Source organism: Crinia signifera, chromosome 9 (assembly GCF_055691185.1).
Source record: "Crinia signifera chromosome 9, ASM5569118v1, whole genome shotgun sequence".
Lineage (NCBI taxonomy): Eukaryota > Metazoa > Chordata > Amphibia > Anura > Myobatrachidae > Crinia > Crinia signifera.
In genome coordinates this window covers 88,978,214-88,999,299 of record NC_139225.1, presented here as the reverse complement: position 1 = coordinate 88,999,299, position 21,086 = coordinate 88,978,214, and the positions used below count along the sequence as shown (strand labels likewise).

Here is a 21,086-nt window from a genome sequence, read left to right as displayed (position 1 = left end):
CTGAGGGGGAAAATTTTTTTTTTTTTTTTATCTTCAGATTAAATTGGGGGTATGCCATACCCCCGTATACCGCCCCACTTCGACCACTGGTTACCGGTGTATTGGAGAGGTTTTAGTGGATTTTGTGGCACTGTTATTAAAAATTCTTTTATAGGGAGTAACAAATAGTTAGCCCCTATAAAACTCCCATGGTTCCAGGAGCTTGCTCTTTTATGCATTCTAATAGTGTTTTGGTTGGAAACTAAGTGAAATGTACCTCTTTCCAGCAGGAGGGTGTTTTCTGCCAGGCCAGAAAGGATACCGCGGCTTCCCCGGCACCTTTCTCTTCTCCCAGGGGGATACAGCAGGGCTCCGTTTACCTATTGGTTAAGAAGACAAGTAAATAGGTAAGTGAATGCAATCAATTTTCCATTGCACAGAAGGAATATGTTTCAAATATACTAAGTCAAAATGCACTTACCTTCTTTTGGGGCGTTGTAACAGATATTTGATTTACTTACCAGAGTCAGCATGTTAGCTACATTTTTCTGCTTATTTTGGCTGTACTAAACTTCCCCGTGATCCCAGATGTTTTGCCAGGTCATAGAAAGCGCTGAGATTGATTAAATATTTGGTTAATAGAAAGAAAAATGCAAGAAAAATGCAATCTCAATGATGAAGATCCTGGACGGTCTTTGTCATGATGATTGCAATCATTCTACACTTAAAGCACTGGAATAGTTTTGAACAAGATGGAGACGCAATCTCCGGCCTTGCTGTTAAACACTTACCCCCTGCATGTGTTCAAAGTTTAGGTCTTCATCTCCATAGAATCTGGGCCCATCTGTGAGCTGGTCTGATAACTTTTCACCCTGAAATAAGGATACAATGACGTTCGTTTCCATTTCAGAATAGAAGAACATTAGTAACAATATAGTCTTACTACATAGTGAGGTACAGGTAAACTTACGATGGCTTGGGTATTTCAGTAATCCTGTTAATCGTTGGCTTTTTAGATTGGGAGATAGTTTCTGATCTTGTAAGAAGTTCCCTGAGCTCTTCTGCTTGTTGTACTCTGCAGACGATTTGGGACAGGTGCAGAGTGAGCACTACACTAGTTTTCATAGTGTAAGCTGCGGGACTTCACTCTGTCTGTGCATGACCCAAAAAGTAGGTGCATGCAGTTAAAGAGGTGTGATTGCCTCTTTTACACAAACTAATACGCCTCGGAGAACTTATTTTTTATGGGTGGTCAGGGACGAGTTGAATTTTTTAGACAAATGATGACCATGGGCTTCATACCCCAGAAATCAATTTGATATTTAATGGCAATGAATGTTGAGGTTTTAGTCGATGGCCGTATTTGATGTTTCTGCCATATTGAAGAGGATTTAGGGATTTTGTGGCACTGATAGTACAAATCCTTTTGTAGGGAGTAACAAATAGTTACCGACTAGGGCAGTCACTTGATAAATACTTAATAAGTTGCATTACAAAATACTTGCCATTATTGTTAATATTCAACCTAAAACAGATCAAGAAAACAAAATAAAGATAGGAAGATGGAAATCCAATAGTGTAGTTACTCTTACTAGTTTGTGAAGAAACATAATGCCCTCCAATAGTACACAAGTGACACACACACACACACACACAGTTGGGGGATTTCATTCATTAGTTAGGTTTTTCAAAATAGAAATGCTTTTGCCAGGTACGTGTGCTCCCGATGCATGTAGTATACACTGAAATTATAGTTGCTGGAGTGTTTTCAGTGATAAATGCCCTTTGACAATAGTGTAAAATAATTATACTCCCCACAAGCTTTACACTGAGGAGAGGGCTGCTTGGCGACGCACTGGCTGCTGGGAGATGTAGTTCACCTAGCGACCGGCTCCAAACATACATACAAACATTACTGTTCTCACCGCTGCTGCAGAAGACAAAGGGGCCTATTCAGACCCTTTCATTCAATGCGTGCTCGGGGTGGGTTCCTGACGTCACATGACCTCAGCGCCCGCCCCGAATTCGGCCATCTCTGCCGGTAATAAAAGTCAGTTCAGACTATGGTCGTCAGCGACCATCGAATGATTTCTCTCCCCTTCGGCCCTCTCATGCTAGCTGGTGCTGCTGGGGGCTGCGCTTTCCTGTTCGCTAGGCTGCGAGTATACACCTAGCGAACTGGTCTGAATCAGGCCTAAAGTCTCCTCTGAATACAGATAACACCGCTGAGGAAGGTGAGTAATTACAGACTACACTAATTGCATAATTAGTCCGCAGAGTAGTGCCACCGGGCTACCATAGGAAGTCCCTAGTATTTTTCCTAAAATTAACTATTTTACAAAAATATATATATAATGATATTAATATTTGGTACTTATGTATTATCTGGACTCCCATGTTAAATGCACCCCATTTTTACATACCCCTACTATCCAACTACGCATGGAGTTGAATTTATATAGTGTGGCGAGCGCAACGAGCCACCGTGCCCGAAGCGTGGTGAGCGCAGCGAGCCCTGCGAGGGGACGCGGTCTCATAAGAAAAACGGGAGCCCAGATATTACATAAGTACCTAATATTTTTAACTGAAGGTAAGTTATTGCTATGGGGCTGATATTGGAGTTCATTCTCGTGGGCCATTAATTAGCATCACTGTGCATCAGGGGCTGGGGCCAGCTCTCTCATTTACATCATTAAGCCCCCTGACCACCCACTTCTATCTATGGGAAAGTATCCAGGGCGGCAAAAAAGTGCCGATTTTTCAATAGTTGAGAATGTCCAGTGTTCTTATGGGAATGCCCATGTAATGCTGGGTGTTCCCATATGGTTATGGGGCAGCCTACCGCCATCGAAAGTTGTGTAAGGTACTTGCATATAAAAGTGACTTTCAAGTTACTTCCATAAGCGTGCACGCCGGGGCGGATATAGGCGGGTAGCTGACATCCGGTGATGTCAGCTGCCTGCCCCCCGCACCTGCGTCATGGCGTCATGCCCAGTGTTCTTATGGGAATGCCCACATAATGCTGGGTGTTCCCATATAGTAATGGGGCAGCCTACCGCCCCCCCGCCCTTCTCCGCCCCCTGCTGGCTATGTAGGGTTCATGCACCCTACGTCTGCACATGCGCAGAAACGCGCCCAATAGTTGGGAAAATTGGCTGCAATTGAATACCCCCCTATGTACCTATGCTGAGGTACTTGTATTTTTATATTCATCATTTTATTTAGAAAGTACATTTATATTTACCTAACTGCAATACATTGATTATAAAAGTATGTGTAATGCTGTGTACACACGGTGCGATTCACGGTCACTTTCTATCTGATTTGGACTATACAGAATTGAAAGTTATGTAGGGTACACACCAGGACGACCACCGTCGTCCACGACCGATAGACGACCATGGAACGATTTCCCTTGGACTTCCCGGGAGCTCCCAGGCAGTCCCCAGCAAACGATTAGCAAAAATTGTGCTTTTTTTGCGGAACGATCTAGATCCGATCCCGATTCGCCCGCGATGGTCGTTAATCGGATCGCTGGTTTTTGTTTTTTTGCAAGAACACATGCGACCGTCGTCAGATTGGCCTTTGAAATTTGAATGAAGGGGCTGGACTAGCAGAGGGGGATAGGACTAGCAGAGGGAGATAGGAATAGCAGCAGCCATTTTAAACCAGTGTATTTCTGCTTTGTTACTAGTGAGGCTTGGTTTATACCTGCTGAACGCTTGACATAGCTATTTACACATTACTTTGTTTTGCCTGCCATTACAAAGTGTCTTTTAACCCTGCACTATGGAGAATGCAGTGATGGGTAGTCACCAGCAACAGTACCTGCTCTATTATGCAGTGTTGAAGCTCAGGCGTCAGAGAGCCCAGCGCAGGAGAGAAAGATCATGCTGGACAAAGCAGTGGCTACTTCAGCGTCAGACTCGTTCGCACATGCCACTGCTCAGGGACATCAGGGAAAGTAACCCAGACGATTTTCGTAACTTCTTGAGGATGGATGATGCCACATTCCAGGAATTGCTGCGTCTGGTGACTCCCCAGGAGTCCAAGTATCGCATGGCTATCCCTGCTGAGGAACGGCTGGTGGTGACCCTGAGGTTTCTGGCGACAGGACGGTCTCTTGCTGACCTAAAGTTTGGATCCCTCATCTCCCCGCAAGCTTTGGGCCTCATCATCCCGGAGACCTGCAAAGCCATTGTGAAGGTGCTGCAGTACCAGTATTGCAAGGTAAGGATGAAATATACACCGTACACTTTATTGTACAAACAAAATATTTTTATTTATAATTTAGGCCTAGGACAGAAACAGGTTTTTTAGGCCTTTCATAGGTAAAACATGTAAAATAGTAAATAGATTTATTGTGTCAACACAAATATATTATAATACCATATATAAAAGATATTGTACAAAAACACACACTATATATAAACATTTAAGTATGTATGACCCAGTTTAAACTTTCCCAATAAGTACGGGCTACTGTGTGGCAGAGGATGTCTGCCGCAGATATGTAAAGGCTGCGGCCCACATGGCGCATGGCGCAGATGCAATGGCCCCGGCCCCATTGATGTGCTCCATACGCCATGTGAGCAGTGGCCATCACATACCTGCAGCTGAGACCATGTCTGCCGTACAGTACCCCATACTATTGGCAAAGAAAAAAGGGCAATAAATGGAGTTTGCTCTCCAGATTGAGGAGAATCCTGTTCTCCCTCTGGTAATGCAGGTACAGGTAGCAGCATATAAAAAGAAAAAAAAAGACACTCTGGTAACTTCTGAAACAGGCCCTTACAACAGTAGGGATAAGGTACTGTGTGGCAGAGGATGTCTGCTGCAGATATGTAAAGGCTGCGGCCCACATGGCGCAGATGCAATGGCCCCGGCCCCATTGATGTGCGCCATACGCCATGTGAGCAGTGGCCATCACATACCTGCAGCTGTGACCATGTCTGCCGCACAGTACCCCATACTATTGGCAAAGACAAAAGGGCAATAAATGGAGTTTGCTCTCCAGATTGAGGAGAATCCTGTTCTCCCTCTGGTAATGCAGGTACAGGTAGCAGCATATAAAAAGAAAAAAAAAGACACTCTGGTAACTTCTGAAACAGGCCCTTAAGGTGCCCACAGATGCTACAATTGTACTGTGCTATGCGTTTTTGTCTGTACAATGGTTCTATACAATTTTTCTTCCTGCTTGCTATGAGATGTGCACTTGGATGCATGCGATGAGATGTGATGAACCCATGTTTGTAATGTTAAATTTCAGATGTAGTCTAAAAAGTACGTGCAGCACGTACTTTTTTAGACATACAATATCGGGCTCCTGGGAACGCGCATCGCATCGCACAAGCCCATAAACACCATCCAATAATCGTACATAAGATGCAATCTGTGCTTAAAAAATACAAAACGCATTCGATAATTGATGCGTCTGTGGGCACCTTTACAACAGTAGGGATAAGGTACTGTGTGGCAGAGGATGTCTGCTGCAGATATGTAAAGGCTGCGGCTCACATGGCGCATGGCGCAGATGCAATGGTCCCGGCCCCATTGATGTGCGCCATACGCCATGTGAGCAGTGGCCATCACATACCTGCAGCTGAGACCATGTCTGCCGCACAGTACCCCATACTATTGGCAAAGACAAAAGGGCAATAAATGGAGTTTGCTCTCCAGATTGAGGAGAATCCTGTTCTCCCTCTGGTAATGCAGGTACAGGTAGCAGCATATAAAAAAAAAAAAAACACACTGTGGCCCTTGTGTGGCAGAGGATGTCTGCTGCAGATATGTAAAGGCTGCGGCCCACATGGCGCATGGCGCAGATGCAATGGTCCCGGCCCCATTGATGTGCGCCATACGCCATGTGAGCAGTGGCCATCACATACCTGCAGCTGAAACCATGTCGATGGTAAATGATAGAATAGCCTATTTTTTAAGACAGATCCTCAAAAACAGGAGACTCTGGATCTTCTATCAGTAAAGAACTGTAGAATTGACGGTACTGGGGGGGTTGAGAAGGCTGTGTAGGTGTTGACTGGGTATGTGTTGGAATTGTGCTCGACTGGCCTGGTACGGTGGTAGGTGGTACGGTGGCAGGCGGAGTAGGCACTGGTGATTCTAATGACAGTGGTGTGTCTGGTGCACTACCCATGCCAACTATTTCAGTGCCACTGTTGAGATACCCTAAACTGCCATTATACACCAACTCCATGCATAACTTTTCAAAAGTAAGTTGCTGGTCCGGAGCCATGTTGCGAACACACTCTGCCACATAAGTGAAGTAGTTGTCATGTTTGTCCGGGTTTCTTTGCAGGACTTGCTGTGCCCGCATCATAAATTCTTCATGTGCTGCTGCTTCTCCTTTTTTTCCTTTGCCACGCATTTTTTTGGCACGGTGGAGTGGGTTCCAGGGTGGGTGGCGGAGTGCGTGCCGGAGTAGGAGCTTCGCTCGATGTGCATGCATTATCAGATAGGACAGATAGGTCTGGGGTTGCAGGTGGGTAGTCACCAAGCTGTAAAAAAATTGAACATGTTTACTAATCAATTCTATTTACTTCTAATTTCAGTTCCCTACCAGCGTGAATGAATGGAAAGTCATCGCAGAGGAGTTTGAACAGCGATGGAACTTTCCAAATTGCGGTGGAGCCATTGATGGCAAACATGTCCGCATAGCCCAGCCTATCAATAGTGGTTCCTACTACTTTAATTACAAGGGCTATTTTAGCATTGTACTAATGGCTGTTGTTAATGCGAACTATGAGTTTATCTTCCTGGATGTAGGAAGGAATGGCCGTGCATCGGATGGTGGCACTTTCAAGGACACAAAGTTCTAAGAAAGGCTCATAGCGAACACCCTTCACTTGCCGTCTGTCCAGGAAACTAAACAGGGGCTTAACTTTGTTTTTGTGGCAGACGAGGCTTTTGTCCTGCACGAGCATGTCATGAAGCCATATGCGCAAAGGGGCCTGAACCATGACAAAAGGATCTTCAACTACAGGCTATCCAGGGCACGGCGTGTTGTGGAAAATGCTTTTGGCATCCTGGCTAGCCGGTTTCGCATTTTCCACACTGCCATTAACCTGAGGGTGGACAAAATTGACTGGGTTGTCACGGCGTGCTGTGTCCTTCACAATTTGCTCCGCAGAAAAGCCACACAGCAAAGGGCTACAGGCACAGCACTCCAAGAAGACCAAGATCTGCCAGAGGAGGTAGTGCAGATATCCTTTTTGCAAACCCCAACACAACACTTCACAGGGAGTGCACGAGCCAAACAGGTGAGGGAAGAGTACATGGCCTACTTTAATGGGGAGGGGGCTGTGGATTGGCAGGAGGAATCAATTAGATAGCCCAACAAATAGACTCACCGATGCAGACTGTGAATTCTCCTCCTCCTGCGCCGTGACTTCTTGGTTTTCCTGTTCGACCATCAGGACTACTCCTGTCCTCATCGACTCCTGGCTGAGGGTGAACGTCAACCTATCATAGTACCAGAGCGATGTTTGATACATCTCGTCGACTCCAGCACCAGACTTCTTTGCAGCCTCCACCTTCTTGTGTTCCTTTAAGAACACCGTGCGCAGATTCTGGATGCGTTTCCGCACCCATTCAACATTGGCCTCTGGGTGAAATGGGAGACTGTAGCGAGACAAGTCCTCCAAGGCTTGGTTTCTTTTCATTTTGTTTGAATATTCTTTGGATTTTGTTCGCCACAGGCATTCATGTGAACGATATTTTTCTATAAACCCTTCTAAAAACTCTTGTTCCTTTGCGTTGGACATTTGGACTGTAAAAAGATAAAACCATTTTAGTTGTTATAGTTATATCCATGTTTTGTTTCATATTTAAATTTTTATAGTTATAGTTACCAGTTTACCTATGTTTTAAGTATTTAAAATGTTAATAAACTTTTATGAAAACCACTATACATTTTATTGTTCAGATTGCTATTCACACACACAGGTGAATGGGGCCTAGCAGAGAGGAGTGCATGGAATACTGCAATGGTGGACAATGGTTATATGTATATATACACAAACTAAACACACACACAGGTGAATGGGGCCTAGCAGAGAGGAGTGCATGGAATACTGCTATGGTGGACAATGGTTATATGTATATATACACAAACTAAACACACACACAGGTGAATGGGGCCTAGCAGAGAGGAGTGCATGGAATACTGCAATGGTGGACAATGGTTATATGTATATATACACAAACTAAACACACACACAGGTGAATGGGGCCTAGCAGAGAGGAGTGCATGGAATACTGCTATGGTGGACAATGGTTATATGTATATATACACAAACTAAACACACACACAGGTGAATGGGGCCTAGCAGAGAGGAGTGCATGGAATACTGCAATGGTGGACAATGGTTATATGTATATATCAATATATACACAAACAAACACACACAGGTGAATGGGGCCTAGCAGAGAGGAGTGCATGGAATACTGCAATGGTGGACAATGGTTTTATATATATATATACACACATGGGGCCCACCCGAGCAAACAGTGACATGGTCGGGTGCACGGTTGCCAAACCAGTGCTCTATACACACTATATACATTGGTGGCAACAGTGGGCATGCATAGGAGAGCATTGGGAGTGCAAACATACCAGGATGTTGTTCTGGGAGATGAGACAAGAAGGAGAGTCCAACTGCTGCGCCAGCACTGTTTGCTATGTGGAAAAACATGGCGCCGGGGAGTGTTTAGGAAATGCCACTCAAATAGGCTGGATCAAACGACGGAGGCGGCAAAAAACACTCACGATCTGCATACGATTGACGGTCGGTCGGCCTGGGATTGCCGGATCCTACCTGCAGCACGTAGGACCAAAGATGCGACCAAACGAGTGGCGTGTACGCGCATTGGATCGGAATCGGATCAAATAAATGTCAAAAACACACGATAGTACATACAATCTGCATACAACCGGTCGGAATTGGATCTAAATTGACAGAATCGGGCCCTAGTCGTCCTGGTGTGTACCCAGCATTAGTCTGAATCGCACATGTACAACCACTTTCAATGGCGATTCGAGCCCAAAGCGTGTCCTCACTAGATTGGGATCGAATGGGCATATAGACTATTCAGTCAAAATCTAATGTGCTTTGCTTGCTGTCGGATCCGATCCAATCGGGATTGAATGGAAAGATAATCGCACCGTGTGTACACACTTTAAGACACAGAGTAATGGCAACAGAGTTTAGGAAATGCTGAAAACTACAATCTCAGATATACAAAGATGTAAAATGTTGTACCATTGTCATGTGAAGTGGCAGCGGACTGTCATCTCTCCAGTAGGTTTCCCTATAATTCGGTTTCCCTCTTCAGTATTCCTGTGTTGGGGTACGGCTATATGGGGGGCCACTGTGACAAATACCTTTCTGATTAAAACAAACCTCTTCAGTTTCTGCTTCCTTCCAGGAGAGTGTAACCGACTGTCTGCGCCAAGCAGTTACCCAGCATCTCAGGTGGCAGTTGGGGAAGTGGGCGGGGCTTATGTGCAAGTGTCCTATCACTGCAGTTGCCATGGTAAACAGACTGTCAACTATGAATCACTGCCAGAACTTAACCTGGGGTTTTGGGGGGCATGTTGGAAACTGACAGATTTACTAAATATTTGATTACATAGTTTTACACTAACACCTGCACTGATAATACTGTGAGTGTCAGTGTTGCTGTGAGAGATCCTCAAAATATCCATAAAAAATGCCAGCGCCGCTCACAGCTTTTCTTTTTTGGGTGCAATATTTATCTAAACTTTAATGAATTGACTTGGCTGTATCTGTATTTATTTATTATACTAAAAGAACAGTCGCTGTGAGCGATGCTGGCATTTTTAGTGGATATTCTGAGGATCGCTCTCAGCAACGTGAGGCCCTATACAGTTGTGCGAGGTATTGCCCCTAGATGCAATATCTCCCCCCACAGTGACAGAATCCCATACCATACAGCATATGCGCTCTTTTTGCATACTATGGGCAGCCAATCAGATTCTATCGATTATATTCTAAAAGGTACTTAATAAATAAGTAGGTGCAATATATATATATATTGGTTGCTATGGGCATCCCATCTTCAGTAGAGGTTTATTTACTAAGATGGGAGTTCTAAGTGTGAACAAGAGCTACAGTGGGAGCCCACCCATGCCATGTATTAAAGTAAGGCGGTGACATTAGCAGTTCTGTAATAAACAGAAGTGTTTTAAATCCTGCACCTAAAGAACAGAGTGTAGAGCATTCAGTAAAGAGTTTGTTGGGCATTAGAAGACACATACAGATGGGGCATGGCTCATCTTTGCAGGGGATGGCGATGGCGACGCCAGCCGACATACCCCGCCAGCCGACATCTGTATAATGAGAAGGGGACGCGCGCGCGTCCCGCTTCCAGCGCTACCGCCGGCACCTCCCCCCCCCCTAACCCTGTCCGTCTCCCTGAAGCGGAGACGGACAGGGTTCCCGTCGCCCCGCCGATGGAGATTGAGATGCACGTGCCCGTTAGACGCATGCGCCTCTCAGTCATGGGCGAGCCAGGCTGCTGGCAGATGGCCAGCGGTGACGTTCTGGCGATTCGCCAGCAAAGAAGAAGAGCCCGGCCCCATCTGTAGGTGCACTATTCTAATAGAGGCAAACAAAAGGGATTTAACCTGCTTTTTTAACCAAGTTTCTTTTCTTGATCACATCAATTACAGAGCATCCTCTGCCCCCCCCCCCCCAAAAAAGAAACACGTTCCGGAGAAAACACCATATTCACAATTGAAACCATGAAAATGGGTGATTTATCAGGGATTTTTTCTCCCGCCAAAGTCAGTCACTTTGCACTAGGACAATCTCGTACTCTCTTTTACTATGCTAAAGTATATTAATGAACCACTCTAAGACATCCTGACATAATTATAACTAGATCGGAGCATCTTCATAGTTTTCATCATTTTCACCTAAAATGTGAAACGTCAGGCCTCTTGCCAGAACAGAAGATGTTGACTCAGATCAAAGAAGCTTTTGCACGTTTCTTATTCAGGTGAAGTCACAACTTTCCCACACTAGCCGATTTAGATTTTCTCAATTTCAGTTTTTCACTCCGCCCTAGTGTATACCCCTGTAAATGTGTACCCAGGGAGATGATAATGTGTGCCCAGTGGGTACACCCCTGAAACGTATATGCCCAGTGAGACGATAATGTGTGCCCCGGTCTATATCTGTAAATGTGTCTATCCATGTAAATACAGAGTGTGCCCAGTGTGCCAATGAATACATGCATAGTGTATTTATTCCTGTAAATATGTGACATGTTCCCAGCGTGCCAATCTCTGTAATATGTGCCAATGAACGGGTGCCCAGAGATTTTACATTGGCAGTGGGTTCCTGGGATGGTGTCCTGTGGGATAATATATTCTCGATTATGATTGCCGTGTATTGTGCATATTTGAATAGGGAGAAGGTCTAAATTACCCGTTTAATATAGAATAATGACACTAGGCACTGCTGCGCCGTCATGGAACACAAATTCCTGTTACTGTGTGCGCTTCATCCTTTCCCCCACAAATGTGTGCGCTTCATCCTTTCCCCCACAAATGTGTGCGCTTCATCCTTTCACCTATAAATGTGTGCGCTTCATCCTTTCCCCCACAAATGTGTGCGCTTCATCCTTTCCCCCACAAATGTGTGCGCTTCATCCTTTACCCCACAAATGTGTGCGCTTCATCCTTTCACCTATAAATGTGTGCGCTTCATACTTTCACCTATAAATGTGTGCGCTTCATCCCTTCCCCCACAAATGTGTGCGCTTCATCCTTTCCCCCACAAATGTGTGCGCTTCATCCTTTCACCTATAAATGTGTGCGCTTCATCCTTTCACCTATAAATGTGTGCGCTTCATACTTTCACGTATAAATGTGTGCGCTTCATCCCTTCCCCCACAAATGTGTGCGCTTCATCCTTTCCCCCACAAATGTGTGCACCACCCAGGTGGATTTTCCACAGGGCAACCTAGGCACCTGGCTAGGCCCTAGAAGGTCACAGGGGGTCCTATAGATATATCCTGCCAATCCAAAACTTCCCCGGAGGAGCATTGTGTGACTACCTCGTGACATGACATCACATGACACTCTCAAAGTCCCTTTCATAGGTTAAAAAATATTTGGACACACAAAAATTGTTTAATCTCCTATATGTGTGCAGCTAGTCTACTTGCAATGGGCGGAATGTATTAATATACATCGCCGCCCTTCGCCGGGTGTCCGCCGCATATGTACTCACATATGCGGCTGGCATTGCGGAGCGGTAACGGAGACCCCCCACGATACCTGTACTGTGGTCTGCGGTGGGGCTCCGTCTCCTCCCTGCCGGCTCCTGATGCCTACACGCCAGGGACAGCTAAGCAGGCTGTCCCCGGCGCCTCCCCCCCCCCCCCTCAGCTGAAAGGATGTCCGGCTGCATTGATAGGGGGAGGAAGGGCTTACCTTCCGGGGTCCTAGAGGACTTGCAAGAAGGTAAGCCCAAGGGAGGGGGAAAGGGGTTGCGGCGGCCGGCAAAAAGAAGCCCATAGGCATCTATAGGGTGGCGATACCCTGCCTGGCGCAAACGGAAAAAAACGGCGGACGGGTAATAGTACATAGGAAAATGCGGTAAAACCTCAGTTTTACCGCATTTTCCCTTTAGTACATCCCGCCCAATGTGACACAAGTATTAAGCTACTTCCATAAGACCTAATGCCTGATTCAGATTTGTACGCAATGACCAGGTTTTTTTCACCCGGTATTTCTGCAACCAGGACCGGCTCAATGAGCCCAGGGCTGGTAATTACCGGGCAGGGTGACTGCACCATATTTCTTTTATTATTATTTTTTTATTTTCCTTATATATTCCCTATCTATCTGACTGATCCATGCAGGCTTCAGGCACATACTCCACAAAAACATGGTCTACTTGTTATTCATATTTACTGCTGAAGTCATATCTGAATTCAGCAATACAAATAATTTTACATTTCCTGATCACATACAACACAATGGCCATATACGGCCATGTTCTATCAACGGTGTATACATTCGCAAGCCAAAATCAGCTGACCTTGCCTTATAGAAATATGGCAAATCAACCGAATTCGGCTGATTGCAAATGTGCCAGGCATCGAGTACCAGCCGTAGTTCACATGGAATGGGTGCATTCGTACCCATTTGATTTTAGTAACTTTACCACTAATAGGTCCTAATTCTGATCTGATCGCAGTACAAATTTGTTTGGAAAATGGGCAAAACCATGGTGCACTGCAGGTGGGGCAGATGTAACATGTGCAGAGAGTTACATTTTGTGTGTTTTAATTTGTTTCTGTGCAGGGTAAATACTGGCTGCATTACTTTTTACACTTTTTACACTGCAATTTAGATTTCAGTGTCAACACACCCCACCCAAATGTAACTCTCTCTGCACATGTTACATCTGCCCCAACTGCAGTGCACATGGTTTTGCCTATTTTCCAAACAAATTTGTACTGCAATCAGATCAGAATATGGGCCATAGTGTGCCGAGCGTAGCGAGCCATGCAAGGCGACACAGTACACTTACAGGGTGTCCATGTCTTTATAGACCTCCATATCGTGAAAAGCTTGTGTCGTCCTAGTGACTATAACATTCCAGGCGACAATTACTGTCTATCACGTTCCTGTCTATCACGATTCCTGTCTATCACGTTCCTGTCGACCTAACACTTGCGTCTATTTTTAGACAACTGACTAGAGTGGTCGAACACATGATTTTCGCTGCAGATGCGGTCGATCCACTATACCAGAATCACCAATACTGCAAAAACCAAAACCTTCCCTGTGGACACCCAATGGCTGCTGGGAGGAGCAACCACCAGGAAAATGTAATTGTGATGGTCCAATATATTAACCAGTGATGTATGTACTGATGTTTATTAAAATTAAAAAGTGTAAATTATTAAAAATAAAATTATTTTGTTTATGTTTTTTTTTTAAATGTTCTTAATTTAATCATTAAAAAAAACAATATCTGAGTTTTTTGTGGAGAAATATTAGAAGGCTAAGTGGCAAAAGAATGATGGCTTCGGCTGACTTATTGTCAGTGGTATTTATTAGCATTTTGAACGCCGGCATCCCGACCCCCGGGATTTACACTGCATCCCAGGTGTTACTTGTGCAGAGATAATTAGATTTGGGTGGGGGTTTACACCTGCCTCACCTGCAGTGCAAATGGTTTTGTCCATCTAAGAAATATTTTGTCAGAAAGAGTGAACTAGAATAAGGGCCTCAGTTCCTGCTGGAGCCTGCTGAAAAATAGCCCTGCCTTACGGAGGTATAAGCTCGTCCCAAATGCCCAGAGGAAAGTGGAAGTTTGGTGTCCCCTCCCTCCTTAAAAACTAATGGTGTGTACATACAGTATCACTCTCAGTCGGTCTATAGGGACCAGAGATCACAGTGAATTGTCATGGCTCTAGCTAGGCGGTGTGACAGCGGGTAGGTCAGAATCAGACTCACAAGATCGAGCTGTCCGCAGCCCGCTGTATCAGTATTCCCTGGTGGGTCCCATTTACAGATCAGCAGGCTCAGTGGTACCAGGCGCAGGGGCGGATTTAGGGGTCAGCCCGCTTCTAGGCACAAACATTTTGGCCACCCCGCTTGCCGGTTACCTTCTGTGTGCACCTTCCGTTGGTGGTGTAGTGTGCTTTGGACTCCCCATGTCTCCCGATCGTTGGTGGCATAGTGGTACTCAATGCACGGGGAGGCATCCTCCTGCGTCTCCCCTTCAGTGCGCACTGTACTTCCGGGTCCTGCAGTGCGCATAGGCACAGTATATTACTCGGACTGGCTCCAGTCAGCTGTGCGTGCACACAGTGCGCTGCGACCGCGTCACTGTCCTCGGCTCTGCTCTCACGCAGACATTCCCTCAGCCGAGCCTGCACGCACCATGATTCCTTCTGTCAGGGCCATCCCGGGGTGGGCGGACAGTGACACGGACACTGTGGCCTGCCAGGCTCTGGTGTGGGCCTGATCAGTGGTAACCCTAATTGTGCCGCCCTTAATAGGTGCCGCCCCTAGGCCCATGCCTCACGGGCCTAGTGGCAAATCCGGCCCTGACCAGGCGGGAACCATCATAACCCCTATTGCAGGTGATAGCAGGGTTCCTGGGAATCGGTACATCTGTCAGACCACACTTAGGTCTACAGTCATTAGGTCGACCGCACTACAGTAGGTCGACTGGCAGGAAGGTCGACCTGACTTAAGGTCGACATGGGCCAATGTCGACATGACTTAAGGTCAAATTTGCATAAAGGTCGACATGAGGAAGGTCAACTGGTCATAAGGTCGACATGGGTTTTTCACTGTTTTTTTTACCTGAATGTCGACACAGTCGACATGGACACAGTTGGCAATGAGAATCGGACCCTCGCATTGTTCGCAATGCTTCGGGCACGGTGGCTCGCTTCGCTCGCCACAGCTTTAATAACCTCCTCCACGCCCTAGTGGATGGTAGGGCATGAAATACCGCCTGTCGGCACATGTCGGCTCAAAAAACAGTGAAAAACCCATGTCGGCCTTATGACCAGTCGACCTTCCTCATGTCGACCTTTATGCAAATTCGACCTTAAGTCATGTCGACCTTGGCCCATGTCGACCTTCCTGCCAGTCAACCTAGTGGGGTCGACCTAATGACTGTAGACCTAAGTTAATTCTAATAGATGACTGCTTCTGGTTCCTGGAACAGACAAAGCCCAGCTATGTGATATTGATATACCACAACTGCAGCTGGTTTGGGATTACCAAACCCTTATAGTATGTGACAAGCGCTGTTTCTCTTTTGTATTTTTCCTGGGACAGAGCCGGTTATCTCTGCAGCAGTGGGTGTGCTGCAGAGCTCTATTAACATAGCTGGAACCACGCATGTGCTGCTGTACCTTTAGAGCTTGGAGAAAAAGATTTTGTACCTAGGTATATATAAGCATAGGGATGTATAGTGTATCAGTTCTACATGGCATTAGCATCCCCTACTCCACTTGTCATCACATAGACCCTTGAACATTTCCAGCCCCATGTGGCCCTTAATCTGGCACTGGTCACTGCACAGCATTGCAGGGCAGGGATAGTACATAATCTGATCAGCAGTGTTGACTCTCAATCCCTGCCCGATGTGCCACTCTGCTGCCATACAGCCGCCAGTGGCAGTGGGCAGTGTAGAAATGTTACAGGAGCACCATTCCCTTATAGTTGCATGACAACCTTAGCATACCTCCCAACATGACTCTCTCCAGGAGGGACACAATGCTCTGGTCTGGACCCTCTTAATGTGTGATTGCCAGGTGCACTCATTACTCACTAACACATTTTAAAAGATCACATGTCCTGTGAGGAGATCTGGAAAACTGTTGGTAGCTCTCGAGGACTGGAGTTGGCTACCCCAGGCATAGGCTAAAGCTGTGTGTGTACACACACACACACACACACACACACACACAGATTTAGTTGGCCAATCTGCCTGGTGGGAACAAAAATCTGAGTATGGGAGAAAATGACAAACGATCAATTGCTCCCAAATACTGGAAAATGGATAAAATATATTGATTGGTTTAATTTGATATATCAAATGACTTTAACCAATTTATCTGAATTACTACTTACAGCATTCTGGAGCAAATGGGCGAGTTTTATATGCTCCCATACATTGCCAGATTTTTATTCCAACCAGATATATTGGACAGATAAATATGTATGTGTGTACCCAGCATAATACGCTGCTTCCTACATGGCTGAGATCTGTCCAGGGGTGGGACCATTGACATTGGGACAGGTGGTAGACCTTGGCTGTTACCTTACACATGTGCATCCTAAACAGCAGAGACCTGGGAATAACCTGAGCCATGGTGAAAATCGGTCTGTCCTGGGTCTGACCCGGTTTGGATCTATTATGTTCCAGCTCTCGGGTCAGACCTGGGGCTTTGGTGTAAAAGAGGTGATAGTTGTAAATACATAACTGCAGTTAAAACCCTCCAACGTGTATCAGGTACAACAAGCTCTGTTCCTGGGATTCCCTCTTCCCTGATATATAATTACCATCACCTGTGTTGAAATACCTTTCTAATGCTGTGTACACACGGGGGAGATAGGTGCTATAATCGCTGGGAATATGGTCGCAGGCGACCATATTGCCAGTGATTGGGAGTGTGCCCCGGCGATAAATCTCCGGGTGCGCGCTCCCGTTTTCTGCCCCATTGTAATCGCTGGTCGCAGGAGCTTGCTCCTGCGACCAGCTAATTACCTCTGCGGCACCACCGGCAGAGGTTCGTTTTCAACAGCGACCATCTCTGGTCGCTTGTTGAAAAAGAGACACTGAGCAATATATTGCTCAGCAATATATTGCAAGCAATATATTGCTAGCAATATATCTCCCCCCGTGTGTACGCACCTTTAGACGTGAACTGCAGTAGTTGAACTATGTATAGGAGCATATTGTTCCTTTATTGAAAGCTCATCATTTCTGCAAAAATGACTTATGTTTATATGTTGCTATTTGTCCTTCTAACCGTAATCCTGTGAGCAGGGTGATTACACACTTCAGTATAGCGAGACAGAATTCCAAGTTCTCACAATAAGGCGATCCTCGGAAATTGTATAATGAAGCTTTTGTTTTCTCACTTTAAGTATTGCATAAGAGAACAGAGAGGGTATTGTTTAATAAAGCACAAGATCCAGGTTGGTGGGGAAAAAATGAGTTCGGTTAACTGTTACACACCTTCATTGTTTGATTCTAAGGGTGAAATGTTTGGGAAGAATGAAGTTTTGGTTACCCTCTCACTGGCAGATGTGCTATGCATGCTAAGGGTATCCAGGCATTAGGTCTACAGCAGGGGTAGCCAGCTCCAGTCCTCGAGAGCTATTTATTATTTATTTATTTATTAACAGTTTCTTTTATATATATATATATATAGCGCACACATATTCCGCAGCGCTTTACATATTAGTATACTTGAACAATCACATCAGTCCCTGCCCCGGTGGAGCTTACAATCTATATTCCCTACCACATATACAGGCACACAGACATTTAAGGGTTAATTTTGTTGGGAGCCAAATAAGCTACCAGTATATTTTTGGATTGTGGGAGAAAACTGGAGCACCCGGAGGAAACCCACGCAAGAACGGCGAGTATATACAAACTCCACACAGCTAGGGCAATGGTTTGTATTGAACCCATGACCTCAGTGCTGTGAGGCAGTAATGCTAACCATTACACCATCCGTGATGCCCGAACCAACAGCTCACATTTTCCAGCCCACCCAGCAGGTGCACAGGTGCACTCATTACTCACTGGTACGTTTTAAAAGATCCACAGGTGGAGCTATATATTTCACTTGTGATTCTGTGAGGCGATCTGGAAAACATTAACTGTTAAAATCCATGTCAACATTTTGATTGTGTCAACCTCTTGTCCATGTCGATCAATAGTGGTTGACCTTTTGACTGTAGCCCTAATATACCATAACCATGCTAAGTATGGCATCATCCCATTATGTGCAAGTATGACATCATTACATCACGTGCCATATACGAAGAGACCCCAGAAATATTACAGCCAAGGAATATAGGGGGTGATTCTTGTTGACTCGCAATGTAGCAAGTTGGACCCCGCCCGATGTTTTGGGGATTGCACATGCTCCATGTGCAGCCCCCCTTTGCAAATGGCATTGGCGACTTGCATAGTTGCCAAGCTATTCGCAAGCATCGGGATGGGGCAGGCGCATGGGGATGGCCAGCGTTTCCTGGGCGTTCCCACAAAAACTGCCTGCTGGGGGTGGGTGGCTGATGCCACAGGACGTCACCCGCTGCCCCATCTTTGTCCAGGTGCATGCAAATAAACGTCAGTTTTCACTGACTTCTATTTGCGAAGGCAGGAGAAATCGTTCTATGGGCGGTGACCATGGAAGGATTTCTCCTGCAGCGGAGGGATGTGTTCTCATTACACATCCCCACGCATAAGATGAAAAGATAAGTGACTTTGTGCGCTGACACCTATCCAACAGATGTGAGGGAAAAGAAGTAAGTGAAAAAAGGAGATATAGAGATAATAAATAAAATCAAGGTTACACTCCTTGTCCTCAGTCTCTTCGCCAGGGGCGTAACTATAGCACTGCAGCGGTCGCGGGGGGAGCTGTGCATGTGGGGGGGCTGCGGTGCTATAGTAATGCTCCCGCCCCCCATCCCCCGCAGGCTTACCTGTCTGCGCGTCCCGGCTCCCCTCCTGGCTTCAATCAATTCTATGGAGACGGCAGGGCCAGATTTGTGCCTAGGCCCGTGAGGGCGGCACCAATTAAGGGCGGCAGGCAGGCTGACATTCTGTTAAATAGCAGCATGGCACAGCGGGTGGGCAGCGGCGAGTGACGACATGAATTATCATATGTAGACGGCAGCGCCGCTCGTCACCCGCCACTGCCCACCCACTCTGCCATGCACATTACATCACCACTTAGTGGCTGGGTCCGTTGGTCCCCCTGCGCGTCCGGAAATGGCTCAGGCTCACTGCTGCCGGCTCCCGCCCATTGGCTACTCTATACACACACACACACAGTCTATTGGCTGCTGTGTATCCAGCAGCTGAGCAGAGCGGCGCGCAGATCCTCCCTGCGCTCAGTCAGTCACAGTGCGAGAGACTGACAGAGACACTGTGCTAATCACTGTACTAATAAGCAATGTTCCCTCTAATTTTACGAAGGCTGTGTGCGGCTAAAGATTTTGGCTGTGCAACTTTGGAATGAAATTTACATTTTTGTGCGTCACTTATATATAACTGGAAAATGACGTTCAGCATATGTGTTAACTTTACTTCAAAATGATATTAAACATTTAAACATTCAAAACACAGCACACAATGTAGTTAATGGGTGAAACACACATTAATTGAGTCCACAACTGCAAAAAGGACTACTGCTGCTTTGTGCGCTCAGTTGTAATGTCTGTGCGCACACTCATCGAGGTGTGTGCGCGCGCACGTGCGCACAGCTTAGAGGGAACACTGCTAATAAGTGCCTCCCTCCCTCCGGGGTCCTCCATACAGTGAGCAGTCCAGAGTGCTTAAAAAAATATTGAGGGGGGCTACACTCAGTTAAATTTTAATGAAATATATAAATAACAATGTATATACATATATGATTACATTAAAATAGAAGGGATGGGGGGGGGCGGACACAAAAATGACCCCTAAATTCGCCCCTGGGAGACGGACCACGATAAAATGGCCGCCCCATAAATCAGACAGTTCTCTGAAACTGTCTGCGGTATGGGGCGGCCATTTTATCGTGGTCTGTCTGCATATAATTATTAATTGAAGCCAGGAGGGGAGCCGGGACGCGCAGACAGGTAAGCCTGGGGGGGGGGAGGAACCGGGGGTGGGGTGGGGGCGCCCCCCCATTAACAGCGGGGGGCGCCCCAAACCAAGCTACAGCACTGCTATTCGCCTAACTAGAGGCTCTCCAGTAGTTAGTATGATGGAGACATATGAAAGATAAAATATTCATAATAGTATGCTGGTTCATACATCTGCCCCAGAGTCACTTATCTTTTCATCTTATAAGTCTATTTCAACTACTTTGGGGAGTAATTTTTAGTGACCAGTGCTGCAGACACTCAGTTCAGCATGGTAAGCTGCGATGTTTGCTCCTAACTTAATTACAAAGCATGAAAGAGGAAGTATTGATCAGCATGGGTGAGACATAAACTTTGTAATGAGGTCAGTTTTTGAGTTTGCTCATAGCATCTTCTAGCTGTGATTTAAAAGATTGGTTGCTATGGGAAACGTCTCTGCTTGTCTTCCCTAGAGAGTTTGATATATCTCCACCAAAATGACAATGATTTACTCGAAAGAAAAATGGTTTCTATATATAATACTGTGCATCTGGTCATTTTATTTTCTATGTACAGTATGAAGAAAATAACAACTGGGTCAATGGCCAATAGTCTGCTTGTATAATAAACCGCGTGGGGGGTAGGGAAGCTGGAGCAATTGATGGGAAGGTGACGTCAGCACGGAGTGTGCGCTGCTCCTCTGATGAATACGGTAGGGGTTGGCCTGGCCCTA

The 21,086-nt window shown here is 46.0% G+C and overlaps 1 long non-coding RNA gene across 1 annotated transcript; it reads left to right on the top strand.

Moving 5' to 3' along the window:
• Positions 1–264: 264 nt before the first annotated feature.
• Positions 265–13,964, top strand: LOC146036647 (uncharacterized). The gene is made up of 2 exons (XR_014460896.1): positions 265–386; positions 13,725–13,964. It is a non-coding gene; the product is annotated as an uncharacterized LOC146036647 (long non-coding RNA).
• Positions 13,965–21,086: the final 7,122 nt, after the last annotated feature.